Source organism: Oryctolagus cuniculus, chromosome 3 (assembly GCF_051225735.1).
Source record: "Oryctolagus cuniculus isolate XC-2025 breed Fujian yellow rabbit chromosome 3, ASM5122573v1, whole genome shotgun sequence".
NCBI lineage: Eukaryota > Metazoa > Chordata > Mammalia > Lagomorpha > Leporidae > Oryctolagus > Oryctolagus cuniculus.
In genome coordinates this window covers 85,617,610-85,640,172 of record NC_142869.1, presented here as the reverse complement: position 1 = coordinate 85,640,172, position 22,563 = coordinate 85,617,610, and the positions used below count along the sequence as shown (strand labels likewise).

The following is a 22,563-nucleotide window of genomic DNA, read 5'->3' as shown; positions in this document are numbered from 1 at the left end:
ATCTAAATATTAAAATGCTCATTAAAAAATTCTCAACTTCCCATTTCATACACATTACCCTGTGTTTATCTGGAGTTCAGTTAGGACATTATCTTTGATATGCAGTGGAAACAAGACATGATTGGTCAAAAGAAAGCAAGATGACCTTTATCAACCTTGAGAAAATTTGATCACTTCACAATCCAATAAACAACTGCTTATCTTTCTAAGAAGATGGCAAACGTAGGGGTATAGTGGGTAAAGCCACCACTTGCAGTGCAGGCATCCCATATGGGCACCAGTTCGAGTCCTGGCTGCTCCACTTCCAATCCAGCTCTCTGCTATGGCCTGGGAAAGCAGTAGAAGATGGCCCAAGTCCTTGGGTCTCTGCACCCACATAGCAGACCCAAAAGAAGCTCCTGGATCCTGGCTTCGGATCAGCACAGCTCCAGCTTAAGGCCATATGGGGAGTAAATCAGCAGATGGAAGACCTCTTTCTCTCTCTCTCTCTCTGCCTCTGCCTATGCCTCTCTGTAACTCTGCCTTTCAAATAAATAAATAAATCTTTAAAAAAATGTTAGGAAGTGTTAACTGACTTAAAAACTCAGCTAATTCACAAAGAAGATATAAACATTGTGTAAACTATGTTATATTCGATAATAATATTCTTGCACCCAAAGAAAATTCAAGTATTGTGCAACGGTATGGTGAATTCGAAAGGATTTATTTTTTTTTTATCTTTTATTTAATGAATATAAATTTCCAAAGTACGACTCATGGGTTACAATGGCTTTCCCCCCCATACCGTCCCTCCCACCCACAACCCTCCCCTTTCCCACTCCCTCTCCCCTTCCATTCACATCAAGATTCATTTTCGATTATCTTAATATACAGAAGATCAGCTTAGTATACCTTAAGTAAGGATTTCAACAGTTTGTTCCCACACAGAAACATAAAGTGAAAAGTAATAGATGATTTTTTTTTAAATCATGATGAAATCAGATCAGACCTATTGTCATGTTTAATCCCAGTGAGAGTCAAGTTGGGAATTGATAATTTCTTTTTTTTTTTTTTTACAGAAGATCAGTTTAGTGTACATTAAGTAAAGATTTCAATCGTTTGCACCCCCATAGAAACACAAAGTGAAATATACTGTTTGAGTACTCGTTATAGCATTAAGCCTCAGTGTACAGCACATTAAGGACAGAGATCCTACATGAGGAGTAAGTGCACAGTGACTCCTGTTGTTGACTTTACAAATTGACACTCCTGTTTATGGCATCAATAATCTCCCTATGCACCAGTCATGAGTTTCCAAGGCTATGGAAGCCCCTTGAGTTCTCTGACTCTTATCTTGTTTAGACAAGGTCATAGTCAAAGTGGAGGTTCTCTCCTCCCTTCAGAGAAAGGCACCTCCCTCTTTGAAGACCTGTTCTTTCCACTGGGATCTCACTCACAGAGATCTTTTTGCCAGAGTGCCTTGGCTTTCCATGCCTGAAATACTCTCATGGGCTTTTCAGCCAGATCTGAGTGCCTTTAGGGCTGATTCTGAGGCCAGAGTGCTATTTAGGGCATCCGCCATTCTATGAGTCTGCTGAGTATCTCACTTCCCATGTTGGATCACTCTCCCCTTTATTTATTCTATCGGTTAGTGTTAGCAGATACTAGACTTGTTTATGTGCTCCCTTTGACTCTTAGTCCTTTCATTATGATCAATTGTGAACTGAAATTGATCACTTGGAATAGTGAGATGGCATTGGCACATGCCACCTTGATGGAATTGAATTGGAATCCCCTGGTATGTTTCCAACTCTACCAATTGGGGCAAGTCAGCCCGAGCATGCCCCAAATTATACATCTCTTCCCTCTCTTATTCCCACTTTTATGTTTAACAGGGATCACATTTCAGTTAATTTTCAACACTTAAGAATAACTGTGTGATAATTACAGAATTAAACCAGTCATATTAAGTAGAACAGACAAAAAAACTACTAAGAGGGATAATATATTAAGTTGTCCATTAGCAGTCAGGGCTATGCTGATCAAGTCACCATTCGAAAGGATTTAGACAAGTCATTTCACACAATCCCATTGCATCTCTCTCAACTTTCTTAATGCAGCCCTTCAGGTTTGCACTTACCCTGTGATTTCAAAGCATAGACAAAAAGGAACAAACAGCACAGAAAAAAATTAATAATAATTGCATGATCATTTCAGCAAGTTTTGCGGTAAAAAATCTGAGGTTAAAATAATTTCAAGATTAAACTGAGGTGGAGTTAGAATCGTGCCAGGGGATCCTAATACAATCCCATCAAGGTGGCATGTACCAATGCCATCTCACTAGTCCAAGTGATCAATTTCAGTTCACAACTGATCACACTGATAGGCCTAAGAGTCAAAGGGATGACACAAACAAGACTAGTGTCTGCTAATACTAACTGATACGATCAAAAAGGGAGAGAATGATCCATCATGGGAAGTGGGATACACAGTAGACTCATAGAAGGGCAAATGTCCTAAACAGCACTCTGGCCTCAGAATCAGCCCTGAAGGTATTCAGATCTGGCTGAAGAGCCCATGAGAGTATTTTAAGCATGGAAAGCCAAGACACCCTGGAAAAAAAAAAAAGAAGACCTAAATGAAAGATCTCTGTGAGGGAGAGTGAGATTCCAGTGGAAAGAACGGGACCATCAAAGAAGGAGGTACCTTTCTCTGAAGGGAGGAGAGAACTTCCACTTTGACTATGACCCTGTTGGAATAAGATTGAAGTTGGCAAACTCAAAAGGCTTCCATAGCCTTGTCAACTCATGACTAGAGCCTAGGGAGATTACTGACGCTGTAAACAAGAGTGTCAAATTGTTAAGTCAACAACAGGAGTCACTGTGTACTTACTTCTCATGTGGGATCTGTCCTTAGTGTGTTGTCCAATGTGAAGTAATGCTATAACTAGTACTGAAACAGTATTTTACACTTTGTGTTTCTGTGTGGGTGCAAACTGATGAAATCTTTACTTAATATATACTGAATTGATCTTCTGTATATAAAGAGAATTGAAAATGAATCTTGATGTGAATGGAATGGGAGAGGGAGCGGGAGATGGGACAGGTATGAGTGGGAGGGAAATTATGGAGGGTTAGCCATTGTAATCCATTAACTCTACTTTGGAAATTTATATTTACTAAATAAAAATAAATTAAAAAAAGAAACTGAATAAAAGTTTTAGCACAAGGGTCAATGTTGTGGTACAGGAGGTTAGGCTGCAACTTGCAACACTAGCATACAATATTGGAAAACCAATTCAAGTCTTCCCCACTCCACTTCTGGTCTGGCTTCCAGGTATTGTACCTGGAAAGGCAGCAAAAGATGATCCTAGCACTTGGGCCCCTGCCACCCATATGGGAGACCAGGATGGAGTTCCTGCCTCCTAGATTCAGGAGCACAAACCTGGCAGTTACAACCATTTGGGAAGTAAATCTGCAGACAGGACGTCTCTCACTCCCTCTCTCTGTCCCTCAGCCCTTCAAATATATAAATAAACCTTTTTATGAAGAGAGAAAGGAAAGAAAACTACTACTCAGGGATTCAAAGATGGCTAAATACAGAGTGGACAGTGAAAGAGAGAGAGACAGAGAGAAAGGTCTTCCTTTTGCCGTTGGTTCACTCTCCAATGGCCGCCCCGGCCAGCGCGCTGCGGCCGGCGCATCATGCTGATCCGAAGCCAGGAGCCAGGTGCTTCTCCTGGTCTCCCATGGGGTGCAGGGCCCAAGCACTTGGGCCATCCTCCACCGCATTCCCAGGCCACAGCAGAGACCGAGAAAAGTCATACTGTTTTATGCAGGGAAAATAGTAGAAAAGATAGTGGAAGAAGTGCATTCCAGAAGAGAGTTAGAGCTAAATCTGCAGTGGAAATTCTACAGAAGGAAGAAGGATGCCATATAAGTGTGGAAAGTGCAGAAGACAGCAATAAGCACAGACACAGCACATGACCCCTGCAGCCAAGAGTCAGGATACACCAGCTTTGGAAAGCAAGATGAGAGCAGACTGCGGCAGACCACGCCACTGGTAATGTTGCCAGATGTAGAGCCTTGAAGACCACAGTGTCTGTGTCAGGCTTGGAGCCCTAAAGGGGGCCAGGGTACCCACCTAACCCTGTGGAAAAGCAGCACATTTCTTTCTACCCATGCCCTCACAGGTGTGAACAGCAACCAGCAGGGAGAAGCCTCTATTTTGACACCAGCAGGGCTGCAGCAGTTCTTGTATGCACGTGTGATCTAGGAAGTTTACCAGAGGGAAAATCCACGATACCCACTGGTTTTGAGTCTGGCTGAGAGGGTTGACAGGGGGTTGGGCACCCACATAGGACTGTGAGGTGCTCCCAGCCTCTCAATATACCGCAGGCACAGGACTCAAACCGCCAAGGTGGAGTACTCACAAACAAATGGCTCTGGGAATGTCTCTGCACTCTCCATGGATGGGACAGGCTAGTGAGATGGAGCAGATACTCTGCACCCCTTGACTGTGGACATGGGAACTCTGTGACCGCATGCTAGGGTGCAAGATGTAGCTGGGTGTCCAGGCAATCACTGTGTCCAGCAACAGAGGCTCAGAACTCCTTGACTGCTTGGGGCCGGTCATTGTGCTGGGACCTGTGCTCACACCAAGGGCTGTACAGACCCTTTATGTGTTCATGAGGGAGCGCAGGTGAATGTTGCACGTACTGGAGGGTAACAGCACACACTGATCACCTTGGAAGAGAGGAGAGGAGGGTGTGATTACAACAACACAAGTGATCATACTCTCGCCATGCTAACAATAGCATAGATCAACTTGCCAAATGTGAGTGTCAACTGGATAGTTGCCCCATCCTGGAGCCATGACCAAAGCATCCAGCACACACCTCTTGGTATTCACTGAATGAGCAGACACACCAAGACACAGAGGCAGAATTCAAAGATAAAAATACATCAGAGGTGAAAACCAACAAGTATTTCCACAAATGCCTAAAAATAAATGCACGAATTCAAGAGACAGGAATAAGGAAGACAACACGACACCTCCAAAAGAACACAGCAACACTTCTGTGTTAGAATGTTGAGACAAAGAAATTGATTAAATTCCTGAAAGGGATTCAAAAGATTAATCAAAGGATTACTCAGAAGCAATGAGAAGCAAATTCATGAGTTAAAGAAATCCACACATGACATGGAGGAAAACTTTTCCTACAAAATAGAGATTTTTGAAGAGAAATCAAATGGAAATATTATAAATGAAGAAATCAATACATCAAATAAAATAATACTGTTGACTTAACAACACACTTGGTGAGGCAGAAGAAAGAATATCCAAGGTATAAGACAAATCTTTGTAAATATCTCAGACGAAAAAAGAAGAAAATATTAAAAACAGTGTTGGAGATTTACAGGATACTATCAAATGATCCAACGTATAGGTCTTGGGAGTTCCTGAAGGGGTGAAAAGAGAGAATAGACTAGAAGACCTATTCATTGAAATAATTATGAAAAACTTCCCTAATTTGGAAAAAGAATGTGATGTCCAAGTACATGAGGCACGTAGAACTCCTAATAGACATGACCAGAAAATATCTTTACCATGACACATTGTAGTAAAACTTTCCATAGTAAAACAAAAAGAAAATGTTCTAAAATGTGCAAAAGAGAACCAACAGATTACATTCAGAGGATCTCCAATTAGACTCATGGATGATTTCTCACTAGAAATCCTACAAGCTCAGGGAGAATGGAGAAACACAGTCCAGATCTTAAGAGAGAAAACTTAACCCAGGATACTGTACCCTGATAAGCTCTCATTTATGAATGAAAGTGAAATAAAAACCTTCCAAAACGAAACTGAAAGAATTTGTCACCACCTGCTCAGCCTTACAAATAATGCTTAAGGATGTGCTAAACACAGAAACACAGTCATCATTATGAAAGAATATGAAGGCAGAAAATCTCCAGTAAAAGTACAAAGAAAATCCAAAGAATACAATAGGAAGGGGCTGGCACTGTGGCGTAGTGGTAAAGCCACTGCCCGCAGTGCCAGCATCCCATATGGGTGCCGGTTCTAGCCCCAGCTGCTCCACTTCTGACAGCTTTCTGCTATGGCTTGGGAAAGCAGTAGAGGATGGTTCAATACCTTGGGCCCCTGCACCCGCGTGAGAGACCTGGAAGAAGTTCCTGACTCCTGGCTTCGGATCGGCTCAGCTCTGGCCGTTGTGGCCAATTGGGGAGTGAACCAGTGGATGGAAGACCTCTTTCTCTGCCTCTCCTTGTCTCTGTGTGTAACTCTGCCTTTCAAATAAATAAAATAAAAATAAACCTTTAAAAAAAAAAAAACAGGGCAACTGGTTATTTATAAAAATGTTAATGTACCTAAAGGGAGAAACAGACTCCAATATAAGAGTAAAGGAAACTTCCACACCCCACTTTCATCAATGGAAAATCAAGAAAAGAAAACAACAGAGCTAAATGACACTATGGACCAAATGGACCTAACATATCTACAGAAATTTTCTCCCCATGATTGTAGAATAGAATACTCATTCTTCTCATCAGTGCCTGGAACTTTCTCTAGGATAGGCCATATGCTAGGTCATAAAGCAAGTCTTAGCAAACTCAAAATAATTGAAATCATACCATGCATCTTTTCTGATCTAAATGCAATGAAGCTGGAAATTAATAACTCAAGAATCTCTAGAACATATGCAAACATAAGGAGACTGAGTAACACACTCCAGAATGAACAGTCGGTCATAGAAGAAATGAAAAGGGAAGTTAAAAAAAAATTGGAAATGTATGCAGATGACAATACAACATCAAAACTCATGGGATAAAGCAAAAATAGTATTAACAGAAAAGCTTATAACAATTTTACATGAAGAAATTGGAAAGGCACCAGATAAATGAGCTATCAATGCATTTCAAGGACCTCAAAAAACAATAACAAACCAAACCCAAAATTAGTAGGAAGAAATAATTAAAATTAGAAAAATATTAAAACAAAAAAAATCAGTGAAATGAAGAGATGTTTTTTGAAAAAAAAATTAAAAATTGAAACACCATTTGTTTAACTAGCCAAAAAAAAAAAAAAAAAAAAAAAAAAAGAGGGAGACAATCCAAATTTTAAAAATCAAAGAAGAAAATAGAGATGTAACAATGGAAACCCCAGGAATTAAAAGAATCATCAGGAATTACTACAAATAGCTATATGCCAACAAATTGGAAAATCAGGAAGTAACGGTTAGATCCTTAGACACAAACAACCCACCAAAACTGCGTCATGAAGACATAGAAAATTTAAACAGACCAATAACCAAGACAGAGATTGAGTCAGTAATAAACACCCTCCCAACAAAAAAAGTCCAGGATCGGATGGATTCATTGCTGAATTCTATCAGAATTTAAAGAAGAAATAATGCCAATTCTTCTCAAGCTATTCAAAACAATTTGAAGGAATGGATTTTTCCCAACCTCCTGCTAAGAGGCCAGTGTGACTTTAATTCCAAAATTAGAAAAAGAAACAAGAGAGAAAGAGAATTATATACCAATATTCCTGATAAACATAGATTCAAAAGTCAACAAAACAGTAGCTAATCAAATCCAACAACACATCAGAAAGCTCTTTTAGCTGAACAAAGCAGAATTTATCTCTGGTATGCAGGGATAGTTCAACATCTGCAAATCAATAAATGTGATACATAACATTAACAAAATGAAGAATAAAAATCAGGGCTGGTGGGTAAAGCCGCCACCTGCAGTACCGGCATCCCATAATGGTGCCATTTCAAGACCTGGCTGTTCCACAACCAATCCAGCTCCCTGCTATAGCCTTGGAAAGCAGTAGAAGATGGCCCAAGTCCTTGGGTCCCTTCACCCACATTGGAGACCCAGAAGAAGCTCCTGGCTCCTGGCTTCAGATCACTCCAGCTCTGGCCATTGCAACCATTTGGGGAGTGAGCAGCAGAGATCTCTCTCTCTCTCTCTCTCTCTCTCTCTGCATGTCTGTAACTCTGCCTTTCAAATAAATAATAAGTAAATAAAGTGGAAAAAAAAAGAACAAAAAGCATATTATTATCTCAATAGGTACAGAGAAAGCATTTGATAAAATAAAATTTTCTTTCACAATAAAAACCTTAAGCAAATTGGGTATAGAAGGAACATTCCTCAACACAATCAAGGCAGTTTATGACAAACCCATGGCCAACACTTTATTAAATGGGGAAAAGTTGGAAGCATTTCCACTAACATCTGGAACCAGAAAAGGACGCCCACTTTCAACATTGCTGTTCAATATAATTCTGGATATTTTAGCAGCATCATTAGGCAAGAAAAAGAAATCAAGGGTCTGGTGCAGTGTTTTAGTGGGCTAAGCCTCTGGCTGTGGCACCAAAATCCCATATGAGCTCCAGTTCATGTCCCAGATGCTCTTCAGATCCAGCTCTCTGCTATGACCTGGAAAAGCAGTAGAAGATGGCTCAAATGCTTGGGATCTTGCACCCACATGGGAGTCCTGGAAGAAGCTCCTGGCTCCTGACTTCAAATTGGCTCAGCTCCAGCCTTTGCAGTCATAGAACCACTGGATGGAAGACCTTTCTCTCTGTCTCTCCCTCTCTCTGTCTGTAACTATACCGCTCAAGTAAATAAATAAAATATTTTTTAAAAAAAGGAAAAGAAATCAAAGAGATACAAATTGGGAAGGAGGAAGTCAAAATATCCCTATTTGCAGATTATGTGCTTCTCTATATAGGGGATCCAAAAGACTCCACTAAGATACTATTGCAATTCAGGAAAGTATTTGGCAAAGTGGTATGATATAAAATTAACACACAAAAATCAACAACTGTTGTACTCACACACAATGCCATGGCTGATAAAGAACTTCTAAGATCAATCCTATTTACAATAGCTACAATAAAAAAATTAAATACCTCTGAATAAATTTAATGAATGATGTGAAAGATCTCTATGATGAAAATTACAAAACATTAAAGAAAGAAATAGAAGACAAAAAAGGGAAAAATATTCCATATTTGTGGACTTGAAAGAATTAATATTAAAATGTCCATACTACCAGATGCAATGTGCAGATTCATTGCAATCCCAAACAAAATACTAATGACATTCTTCTCAGATCTCAAAAATACAAGGCTAAAATTCATCATTAAATAAAAGTTCAAAAAAAGAAAAAAGAAATAAAAAAATAAAATAAAATAAAATTCATATGGAAAAACAAGAAACTTAAAATATCTAAAGCAATATTAAACAACAAAAACAAAGTCAGAAGCATCAGGATACCAGATTTTAAGACATAATACAGTGCAGTTATAATCAAAACAGCCTGGTGCCAGGAAAAAAAAAAAAAAGACAGGTAGACCAATGGAGAGAATAGAACTCCAAAAATCAATCCATGCATCCACAATCAACTAATCTTGGACAATGGAGCTAAAATCAATCCCTGGAGTAAGGACAGTCTCTTCAATAGACAGATGGTGCTGGGAAAATTGGATCTCCATGTGCAGAAGTATGAAACAATACCCCTACTCTATACCTTATACAAAAATCAACTCAAAATGGGTCAAGGATCTAAATTTACAACCTGATACATTCAGATTACTAAAGAACATTCAGGAAACTCTGCAATACATTTGCATAGGCAAAGACTTCTTATAAAAGATCACAGATCACAGAACAGGCAATCAAAGCCAAAAGTGAAAAATGGGATTACATTAAGCTGACAAGCTTCTGCACTGTAAAGAAAACACTTAGTAAAGAAAAGAAGCAAATGACAGAATGGGAGAAAATATTTACAAAGTGAAACTGATAAAGTATTAATATCCAGGAAATATAAAGAGCTCAAGAAACTCAACAACAACAAACAATCCAATTAAGAAATGGGCAAAGGATTTGAACAGGCATTTTTCAAGAGATAAAATTCAAATGACCAACAGACACATGAAAAAAAAATATGTTTAGGATCACTAGCCATCAGGGAAATGCAAATCAAAACCATGATGTGAGGGGCTGGTGCTTTGGCGTAGCAGGTAACGGCACTGTCTGCAGTGCTGACATCCCATATGGGCACCGGTTCAAGACCCAGCTGCTCCACTTCCTATCCAGCTCTCTGCTATGGCCTGGGAAAGCAGTAGAGTATGACTCAAGTCTTTGGGCCCCTGCACCCATATGGGAGACCCAGAAGAAGCTTCTAGCTTCTACTCATGGCTTCGGATTGGTGCAGCTCCGGCCATTATAGCCAACTGGAGAGATGAACCACCGGATAGAAGACCTCTCCCTCTTTCTCTCTCTCTGCCTCTCCTTCTCTCTCTGCCCAACTCTGCCTTTCAAATAAACAAAAATAAATCTTTAAAAAAAAAAAAAACATGATGAGATTTCACATCAACTCGGTTAGAATGGCTATCATACAGAAATCAACAAACAACAAATGCTGGAGCAGATGTAGGGAAAAGGGTGACCTAATCCACTGTTGGTGGAAAGGTAAGCTCGTATAGCCATTGTGGAAGACAGTATGGAGATACCTCAAAAAGCAGAAAATAGATGTGTCATATGACCTGGCAATCCCACTCCTGGTAATTTACTGAAGGGAAATGAAATCACATCCAAGATTTATCTGTACCCCCCTTGTTTACTGCAGCTCAATTCACAATAGCTAAGATATGGAATCAACCCACGTGTCCATCAACAGATGACTGGATAAAGAAATTGCTATATATATATATATTATACATATATCATATTATAAATATAAGATTATAAATTGTATATTATAAATTACTTTATACTATAAATATAATAAACTTTTTAAAATATATATTTTTATTTTTTTTATTTTTTATTTTTTGACAGGCAGGAGTGGACAGTGAGAGAGAGAGACAGAGAGAAAGGTCTTCCTTTGCCATTGGTTCACCCTCCAATGGCCGGCGCGGCCGGCGCGCTGCAACCAGCACACCGCGCTGATCCAATGGCAGGAGCCAGGTACTTACCCTGGTCTCCCATGGGGTGCAGGGCCCAAGCACTTGGGCCATCCTCCACTGCACTCCCTGGCCACAGCAGAGAGCTGGCCTGGAAGAGGGGCAACGGGGACAGAATCCGGTGCCCCGACCGGGACTAGAACCCAGTGTGCCGGCGCAGCAAGGTGGAGGATTAGCCTAGTGAGCCGCGGCGCCGGCCAAACTTTTTAATATATTATAAATATAATATAATTTTTGTGTATTATATTATAAATTACTATATATATTACTATGTATATAGTAATGAAATACTACTCAGTCATTAAAAAAAGAATGGTATCCTGTCTTTTGGAATAAGTGTATGCAACATATTTAGTGAAATAAACCAGTCCCAGAAAGACAAATATCAAATGTGTTCCCTGCTCTGTGGTAACTAATAGAGTACCAAAAATGTAATGTATAGAAGTGAAGTTCACATTGGAGATTCAATGATTATTTACCTCCCTTGTCTCTACTATCGTGGAGCAGTGTGGTTTTTTTTTTTCCTTCTTACTATTTGTTGAACTCTACTTAGGGCTAATCTTAAGAGTATAAAGTAGGCCGGCGCCGCGGCTCAATCCTCCGCCTTGCGGTGCCGGCACACCGGGTTCTAGTCCCGGTCGGGGCGCCGGATTCTGTCCCGGTTGCCCCTCTTCCAGGCCAGCTCTCTGCTGTGGCCAGGGAGTGCAGTGGAGGATGGCCCAGGTGCTTGGGCCCTGCACCCCATGGGAGACCAGGAGAAGCACCTGGCTCCTGCCATCGGATCAGCACGGTGGGCCAGCCGCAGCGGCCATTGCAGGGTGAACCAATGGCAAAGGAAGACTTTTCTCTCTGTCTCTCTCTCTCATCGTCCACTCTGCCTGTCAAAAAAAAAAAAATAAAAGAAGAGTATAAAGTGAACTGAAAGTAGATCATTGTAAGTGTTAAGAAAGGAAATAAGACAGAAAAGAGAAAGGAGAATGGGAGTGTGAGCAGGAGGGAGGGTAGTGTGTGAAATATCAACATGCTCCTAAATCTGTACATATGAATTACATGAAATGTCTTTACCTTCAATTAAAAAAAAGAAAAAATAGAAAAAAAAGAAATTATCACTCGTCAAGTTTAAGTGTAATATCAGAGAATATACACAATGAGGGTTTTTAAAAGCTATTAGAATACTCCCCAATTTTCCAATTGCAAAAAAAAAAAGGATTAATATGAAAATTGAAGAGTTAGCACTGGGATTCTACATTGAAGCCTTGACAAGACCAAACACCACAAATGATTAATTTGTAAGAAACAGCTCAATATCACTTACAACAAATTATTTGTTATTGAATAAATTAGTGTGATGAAAGCATCTACAATTAAACATTCTAGAACCTTGGCATAAGCATTGTATATAAAATAATCTGAAATCCAGCATCTCTTTAAACAATCAAAAAAATTTAAAATATTTGGACTAAGCCAGCTATAAAACTAAAAACAAAAAGCAATTTCCTACTTTATCTACATTTTTACTTTTAAATTTACTAGTAGTCAAGAGCAGAATTTTTTTTAGAAAACTTTGAAGGAAAATTTTTACAAGGAAAAATGACAAAAGGTTTATTTAATTGGTGTTTTTTACAAAAATAGGATAATTTTCCCATGGAATTACTAGTACAGTAAGAAAAGTGAGCCTGTTTAACAATTAAGTTTCTTACAGCATGTTCTACCTGTGTAATCTCTATAGCTTCTTACAGAGATTATAAAGGCATTAAATTAAATATCTGGGCTGAGAAGTTTTCTAAAATTAAAACAATTTACAAAATTTAAAAAAAATGGAAAAACCATGACAGCATCCTCCCCACCTAATAAAATTATCTAGTACATGTAGCTCATTGACTTATCAGAACAATACATTTTTAAAAAATTGATTATTAGTGCATAATAATCATAAAGAAAAATATTTGTGATCTCTCACAGCAGGGTAAGAGTATGCCATACAAACATTTGTCATCTTGGAACTTAAATTATGTGTATACACTTAAATTGGGTGTATAAAATACACCTATTGGGAATTTAAGGATAGTACAGATAGTAACAATTTGATATAATTGACCACAAGTTATCATGCACAGGACATAAACAACAACAATTCTCCCACCCCCCAAAAAAGGAAAAACAAATGTTGAGAGCTTTCTTTATTTCTTCCAATTAATACAGTAAGTCCACTAGAGTTCAATTATCAATGTACACTACATATCTTTACAATAAGGAGATACCAATTCACATAAAGACTGATCACAAGTCAGTATTATCATGGAATTAGACATAGGATCCTATCAAGAAATAATTATACTCAGCCTTCTGCAGTGTGCACGCCCTGGAAGACTGCGTATGTTGACTGACAGCAGGCAGCTTCCAATTGCAAGGGTAGTGGAAAGCATATGTTAATGAGATTCTCCTTCTGTATCTCTTAACCTCATATGCTGTATCCTCAAGCAGAGGAATATCACTCTCCGCCTAAGACAGAGGAAGCAAGAGGTCCTTATGGACCTTTAAGTCACTTTGTTTTTCTGTTTTCCCCTTCATGTTTTTCAGTCCATTTATATTTCTCCTTGACACCAGAAGGAATCTATTCCTTGGCTTGGTTCTAGAGCAGGATGCTTAGTACCATCGTTCCTTCATCCCCATGCTTGCTATAACTTCAAGTGGCCACTTATTTTTGTCATTCCTTTTCCTTCTAAACTGAGTCACATTTCAGAAAGAAAAGACAAGACAAAAGTGATAGAGGACAAATGAGACACTTCTTATTTCTTACATCACTTTGGTAGAGAACGTTCTCCCATCAACATCATTAAGAGGAGAACTGTTTCAAGAGAGGAAAATTCTATTCAAAGAAAACATTGAAATCCTCTTATTATACTGACTAAGCTAAGATTGTCTTGCCACAGAATATATGGTCAAAAGTAGACTTAATGTTAAGAAAATGTAAGAAAATATGCATAGCCCTATTTTTAAGACAGCCTCATTTAAGATTCACTCTGACCTTTATTTAAATGTGTCACATTTAATTTAAATGATATATAAAGTTCTTCACATTCTAAATTGAAGTAAACTATTCAATTTTTCTTCCCTTTCCTCCTTCTTATCTAAAAGTTTCCCCAACAGTGAACAAATAGATCCTTTTTGCATTTGCAAAATAAATAAATAAAGCAGTACAGTCACCAGTTCTTCAGAATTGCTTCCATTATTGTACACATAATATCATTGCAAAATTCCTCTTTACTTATTTTCTTCCCTTACCTCAAAGTTATTGCTACTGTAAACCAGTCTAAACATCTCATCTCCTACCTTGGTATTTACACTCCTCAAATAATCATTTACGGTTTTCTTCTCTCTCTTCCCCATTCTGCTACTTGTCTTGTTTGGGTAAGCAACACATAATTGGTTCTTTTAATCTTCCTCTTAAGTCAATTGCTCTAACCCCTTAATCATTTTTGTTGTGCTTCTTTGAAATCTGTCCAATTTGTCACCATCCCTCTGGTGCTGGGAAGTTCAGGACTACATGCAGGATTCTGGTAATAACTCGTCCACGCTTGATGTGGAAAAACAATGGTTACCTCTCTTGTTCTGGTGGTGAGAAGCCCCTAGGTACAGAGATTAAAAGGCATATAAGATTTTTGTTATAATTTTATATGGAATATTTCTACTTGATTTTTTTCCTTTAGCCTCCATTCCAAGTATAAGCATTTTCCAAATATTTCTCTTGCATTCATACACCTTATTTCAAATATGTTATGCTGAGACATGTATTAGATATATTTGCTTTCATCGTTCTCAGCTGAGAAGTGCTTTATTTTCTCAGTGCATGACTGACCTCTCTTTATGCCACTGTATTTCCCCAGTCTCACCAAGTTATCTGAGTCAGTACCATTTTTGAGTGTAATTAATATGATCTTTTTTTTTTTTTTTTTTTTTTATTTTTTTTTTATTTTTTTATTTTTTGACAGGCAGAGTGGACAGTGAGAGAGAGAGACAGAGAGAAAGGTCTTCCTTTTGCCGTTGGTTCACCCTCCAATGGCCGCCGCGGCCGGCGCGCTGCGGCCGGCGCACCGCGCTGATCCGATGGCAGGAGCCAGGAGCCAGGTGCTTTCCCTGGTCTCCCATGGGGTGCAGGGCCCAAGCACCTAGGCCATCCTCCACTGCACTCCCTGGCCACAGCAGAGGGCTGGCCTGGAAGAGGGGCAACCGGGACAGAATCCGGCGCCCCGACCGGGACTAGAACCCGGTGTGCCGGCGCCGCTAGGCGGAGGATTAGCCTAGTGAGCCGCGGCGCCGGCCCAATTAATATGATCTTTAACCATTATAAAGGTTATTAATAATAAGGTTAAATAAAACCTTATAACAGCACCTCCACTGAATCACTCCATATAAGTCAGCTTATTGCCAGATAACACTTCATTTTATTTATGTTCTTTCAACCAATATTCAACACATATGACACAGCCTACGTTAATCTGAATAACATTTCAAATAGGATTTTTGTGAAACTGTGTCACAGGTCTCATATTCCTTTAGTTTTGTAATCTGATCAAAGGGTTGTTAAGTTTGCTGTGGTTCAGTTTTCAATTTTGGAAGTTACTGTTATTATCTGGAGGAACAAAAGGATTAAGCTATTTCATAGTACTAAAAGACTTATTTCTCTAAGTAAAAGCTATAATAACACAGAATTTTTAAAATAATAAGCATTCATTGTTAAATGAGATATGTTAAATAATATGCTTATTTTCCATATTTATGATCCTGTTTCACTAAGTTATCATCAAAATTTATGAATATATATTCATAGTACAAGTATTTGTATTCAAGTTACAGTAAAGAAATGCTTATTTACAGCTTCTTGTTCATAGTACCTTGGTTTTCCAATCACTTGCATTGCTACTTGCAATCTAATGAATGATACATTTCTCACCCACACCAACTTTCCTATAATCATCAAATTCCATAACTACTTTTCATTACTCTACACTGGAATGCTTATTTTGAATGCATGTTAAGGGAAATTAACTCAAAGAAAGACAAGCACTTGATTTTCTTTCTCTTGCTTTTCCAGTTAAGTATAGACAAGAAATGTAATGAATGAATCAACAGTACATATTTTGATGAAAGCAATGTTGAGCATAAAAAACACTGAACGTTCAAGAAAAGCCTTGCATTTTTTCCTAACTCATAACATTGAAAATGAGATTCACAATCTTGTTAGTGTCAGACTATAATCATTCCCATTGCTTTACAAATCAAAATAATATTTTTAAAAGAACAGCACTGTGCTTTCCATGTTAAAGTTTTATGTCATTTTGTGTTTTGTGAATGAAATTTTGCTCAGAAAGATCCTCAAAGGAATGTGAAAAACACAGAGACTTTGTTAGTTAAGGATTCAGGAGGACAATCATAGATAGTACATCCAAGTTGGTCTCTAGATATCATCTGAATTACAAGACATTAAATACTTCTGGTACTGAACGTAAATTTATAGTAGTCTGGCCAAACCTCAGGCCACAACAACTGTGCATGTCACGGAGGTCTTGAGTTAGTCTCTCGGGAGAGGGTACAAACGAAAGTGCACATAAGACTTCCGCTCCAGAGGAAAACCAGCCCTGACACTTTAGACTGAGAAAGTTGCCCCTCTGCCCTCCCACCTGGAGGTACAGTGCTGCCCTGGCATAAGACAACAAGTGGAGATTAAAAACAGGAGAAATATCTGGGACAAAAAATGTCAAAGCCTCAGAGTCATTTACAGTCTTAAAGAGAATACAGGAGACGAGGTCACATTATTAGCAACATGGACTTTGAAGAGGGAAAAGGTAACTAGCCACATACTAGTGCTGAATTACAAAGCTTTCAGCCAAATCTAGCATTAGACAAGTTTGATAAGATAGAGCAGGTTTCGAGTAGCACACCAAGTTAAATGTGGCAGCAAAAGCTGTTCAAAGTTCTTACTTTCTCTAATACTTAGAAAAACAAATCCCAGTTCTTTCAAAAGCATCATACTTATAAATTTGAAAAATGTTTCACCAAAAAAGTCATTTGTATGTATAGAGTTCAGCCTGAAGAATAGTGAAGATGCTACAAATGTAAGATGACTACAGCATCAAACCCATATCTTTTTCAGTGGATGCTGTTGAGATGTCTGATTCTACATATATTTAGGAGTGTGTTTTCTTGCAATATGCTTGCTTGGAGACCACCTGGATTTCTCAGTTCAATCAGAAATTCCCTAAAAGGGGCCTTTTCACCTCTTCCAAAAATAAATGATTAGAGGAAAAATACAAATGCAGCTCAGACTGATTTCAAAACTTCTATTCATTACACCAGATTCTGGTACACAAATTCCTTGGCTTCTGAGGGCATAATCATTGCATAGAATTGCTTCTCCTTATATGTTAAGCTAGGACCATAGCACGTTACAGATGCTTGACATATATAAAATACATTTTATCATATGTTGCTTCTTTTAAAACTGAAAATCTTATCATCTCTTCTCTGAAGACCCTCTTTTTATGCTCATGGCATGAAAGGAAGTAATAACCTAAATAGTATTGGCATAAATAACAAAAAATCATTCATCCAATAAACAGGTTTGTAGATCCCAAATATAAACACCAAAAGCTGCATTTTAGTAAGAAAATGCACACTACTGGGGGGGGGGGGATGCAAGACAGACAGAGCAGTACACCATACGTAAAATGTCAAACATGTCAAAACATTCATGAATACCAACATCTCCCACCACACCACAACCAATTTTAAAGGTTATTTAGGGCTAACACATCTGCAAGTGCAGATTCTACAGAAGCAGACTTTGTTTTTCTCAGATATATTAAAAATAAGTCACCAATGTGTCAAATGTTTTCGAGGTTGTTTCCACATATGTGGTCCATGTAGTGCCCAGCACCACTGAGAGCAAGACAATTAAATAGAAGACAGACTCCTGGCATCAAATAGTTTCATTACAGAATTCTGGAAGCTTGTTTTTAACTCTATCAATTCAGTTTGCAGAGAGATAATAATTAGGCAAAAGATCAAGAAAACAAATGTAGCTATCATATCCCTTAGAAATAAAACCCCTGTTAGAGTGTTCATAATTCAAGTTTTCAGAACTTCATTTCAGAAAGGCACTTTCAGAACATGTCATAAAGCTTCCTTGTCCCTAAGTCACTGACTGTGAATTATTTCCAAATAACTGCAGACAAGTAAGTTTTATAAAACAAGAAGCATAGCACATGCAGAACATGCTTATCCGATTCCAGCCCTCGGATAAGTGAGGCTTAAATTAAATGTCAAAGATGAACTAAATCTATTGTATACGCAAACAGCTGACCTAAATCCACCATATTTTGTTTGTCAAGTCTGTATATTTTAATAAATTTTGTAATATAATAAGACTATCTTTGCCACCCTTTGACCATACCAAGTGAGATGCAGTCTTCTGAAGAAATATTACTTTTGCTTGACTCTCTAAGCAAAATCTATTTATACTATTTGGTAGACTCTGAGGATAGCTTTTAAGAAAATGTTAATATCAGCTGAACACTGTAAACCACAAATATGGGAGAAGTAGAGGAAAGAGCAAACCAGTTTTTCAGTTTCACAAAGTGACCTGCTCAGACCTGTGACCTATGTGAACTAACTTATTGATGTGCAATTTGGTTTTCTTGATAAGAAACCTAGAATCTGGCTGAAAATGAAATGACTAATATAAAGAAATTCAAACAGCTTGAGGAAGAACAACATTTTTCCTTTTTACGACGTTTAGTATGACTCTCTCAATGAGATAAACACAGGCAGCCACCATTCCTGTTCTTTTCTTGGGTGGCAAAGTAAGCAACTCAAAACTCCTTCGTGAATTAGTGACAAAATCAGTAAAAGGAGTTCCTTCTTCAAAATTTCATAGAGAAGACTACCATGCTGTGATCACTACCTCCACTGTGATTTTAAGTCAATGCTCTCCTCCAGAAGTCTGAACACACTAGAAACAAGTTCAAGTCTCAGCAGGTAAGAAATTCCTAGTCAGTTTCTGCAGAAGTAATAGAGAAAGGTCCAATCCCTCTGAGCTAGGCAATGCTAAAGCAAGGCACTTAGAATTGCTAGCTTTGAGTACAAAATCCAACTGTCCCATGTACTTACAAGCCAAGATATTTACAAAACCACTGAGTCTCATGTCGTCATATGTAAAATGGAAACAATAAGGCCAACCTCATGGTTTGGAGTTGAGAGAATTACATGATGTCAGATCGGACTTTACAGCATGTGATATATTGAGTTGTGTGATGGAGGAAGGTTGCCTCTATCTGCCATCTGGTTCTGCCTTTCACAATGGCCCCAGTCTCTGAAGAAGTTCCTATCATCTCTGCCTTGAGATTGCAACACCTCTTGGTGAATAGGCCCTTTCACTACCATAGAATGATAGGAAATGCAATTTTCTATGCCAATTTTTTTTAAAATTTTCATTTCATTGGAAAGGTATAGTGAGGCAGAGACAGAGATCCCCCATTTGCCAATTTACTCCCTCAAATGCCTACAATAGTAGGCCGGGCAGGTTTGAAATCAGGGGCCAAGAATTCAGTCTAGGGCTCCTCCATGGGTGACAGGGACACAAGTACTTGGACCATCACCTGCTGCTTCCTAGGGTGTGTACCAACAGGAAGCTGGAATCAAAAGTAGACCCAGCCCTAAACACAGGCATTCTGACATGGGATGTGGGGAGTTTCAAATGGTATCTCAACCTCTGCATCAAATGCCTGCCCTTGTGCCAATGGTTTTCTTCCTTTTAATTCCTTTATCACTTAGCTGGAAACTTCTGCGTGGCCCCCATTAGCGCAGGGAGTCCCACAGGAAAAACCACACTCTCCTTGCATAGTCCTATTATGGTCTCCATATGTAACCTTTGTTTCATACCTGCCCATCCACACCCCCCCCCACTATCTTTCATGGTCCCTTTTTTATCTGTTCTTATTCACCTCTTCTTTTTTTCTTCAAACGCATCCATACTATATTGCCATCATGCCACGCTGTATATCTAGGGCATTTTAGTCCTCTCTCTCCCATCTTTTTTTTTTTTTACCATAACTCAAATGTTGATTAAACATGAGAAATCTTCTAAATTGTCTCTTCCTCTCCCAGTTACTCAGTCCTTGATCACCTAGTCACTCACAGTACATTTCCTCATCTTTCCCATCCTTTTCTATCCTCACTTTCCTAAAAGCTTCTATTTCAGGGCCTGTGTCTTGGCAGAGCAGGTTAAGCCACCACCTTTGATGCTGGCATCCATTTGCACACTGGTTTGCATCCCAGCTGCTCTACTTCTGATCTAGTTTCCTGCTAGTTGCTTATGAAAAGCAGTTAAAGATGACCCAAGTATTTGGGCCCTGGGAGACCTGGAAGAAGCTCCTGGTTCCTGGCTCCTGCCTCTAACCTGGCCCAGCACCAGCCATTGCTACCATCTGGCAAGTGAACCAGTAGAGGGAAAATCTTCCTCTGCCTCTCCCTCTCAGACTTTCAAACAAATAAATAAATCATATTTAAAAAAAAAAAAAACTTTGCATTGTTCTTGGCAACACCATCTAAACGAAAGTGCGTGTGGGGAGTGGATAACGAGATGTTCACTCCTCTCCCCTCTCTCTGGTTTCCCACTGTTCCTTCTTCACTCTCAGTCCATGAACAGGTTGCAGAGAGAGACCAAAGTGGAGTGACTATATGTGCTTGTCCATTGACCGCTGCTTGCGATACTCAGCTAGCTCCAAGCACAAAGCAGGCCAAAGGATTAAGAGATGCAGAAGTCTACTGGAGTGTGGAGAAGGGGCGTCCAAAGGGAAGAAAACACAAGATTGAAGAGGATTAGTCATAAAACCACATTGCCCAGATTCCCTAATCAGTACCTCTCAGTAAGGCGATCCTCTCCCTCACTTCCCACACAGTCTTGTCCATCAGCAGTGGCTCCCCATGTTTTTAACTGAGATCACTATAAACATGTTTTGCATTGGGTGTGGCTCAAAAAAAGTTTCAGCAAGCAGTACTCACACTTCTTACAATTTTCCTACCCTGTAGAAAGCATTCCATTTCTATTTAGTATCCTTTTATTTCTTTGGAAGAAAATTCTGATAGTTACTCATTATAATATGGTTGGGAAGCACTAATGGGTCAGGAACCCTACACTAGCCTACTTGCAGCTTAGTGATAGAGTTCTCTCCCCTCATACCTCGCTCAAAATTCCAATGTAATTTAAGGTTGTCTCTTGTCCACGCAGGAAGTCTCAGTAGGCTCATTCCCTCTGGAAGTCCCTCCAGCACCCAAAGGAGTTCTCACACATAGCAGTCCCTGGGCCCCCCTCCACTACCCAAGGGAAGTCTGTAGCAGAAATCTGGGCACTGTATCTAATTAGACACGTGGCACGTATTCTGGAAAGCCCAGCTTATTTAATGACGAGTTTAGTAGAAGTAAGAAAAAATCGAATTGAATGAGATTAACTGGAGGAAGAAGAAACGCGGAGGAAAGTGTTGAAGGTGATCTCTTCCAGGATCTGGGTGCTTGCCCTGCTTTGAGTCCAGTTCAACTGAACGAGACAGAGCTCATCTGAGAAGGCAGCGAAGAGTCTGAAGAGTCCGCAGTCCGCATCTTGGAGGAAAGGAAGGAACGCGGCCGGCCGCAGGTGGCGAGGCCTCCTTGTGGCAGGAGGCTCCTGGAGCGGCCGCGTTGATCTGGCCACATGTCTGTCGCTCACGGCGGCACATAGGTCTGCGGTTCATTACGGATGCTGCAAGGAGATCCAAAAGCCAAGCTAGGCGCGGACGCTCGTGGTCTCTCTTCAGAGCTTCGAGTCATAAGCACTCGTGTGGAACACGAGTGTTGCGTGGGCCCCTCTCTCTGCAGACGCGTCTCTGCCCGCCCCCTCCCCGTGCGTCCCCACAAGTAGAAAAAGACTTGCCCAGTATTGGTGGGAGGACACCCCAACCCCGCTCTGTGGGCTCGGGTAAACCCGAGACTGACCTTAGATGGGTGGGTGCTGAAAAGCCGGGAGAGCGCCCGGGGGCGCACGAATCCTCGCCCCGCCGCACTGGAGCTGCCCACGCGGCGACTACAACCTGTGGTGCCCTCCACCTTGGGGAATAGAACAGCTGGGAAAGATTCAGGGAGCACCTGGGGAGGGCAGGAAAGGACTCGCTAGAGCCAGTTAAGTCGGGAAAGTCCGTCCTAAATTCTGCTAGGCTCTCTGCAAAGTCTCCTAGTGCGACCTGAGTCTCCAAAACGCAGTAGTGTGCAGGGCAGGAGCGCTTCCGTCTCCACTTTCGCCTCAAGTCGGACCACGGCCACGTGTCCTCTCCTGTAATCGTGGCGCCGTGCCGGGAGGAGGGCCCAGTGAGAGGACGTGGGGCCGCAAGCACGCGGCAAGAGCCCTGCGCTCCTGAGTTCTCTCGCCACTCTGGGCAGGGCCCGGAGCACAAGTCGCGTTTAGGGACCGAGAGCGGGGCTCTCTTCCAAGTGCCCCGGCCTGGGTGGGGCCCTGCCTTCCAGCGCGCACCGATCGCTCCTCGAGGCAT

At 40.1% G+C, this 22,563-nt stretch overlaps 1 pseudogene; it reads right to left on the bottom strand.

Annotated features, from left to right (window-relative positions):
• The window catches only part of LOC100355540 (angiogenic factor with G patch and FHA domains 1 pseudogene), a 78,834-nt pseudogene extending 56,271 nt beyond the window's left edge, over positions 1 to 22,563 (bottom strand).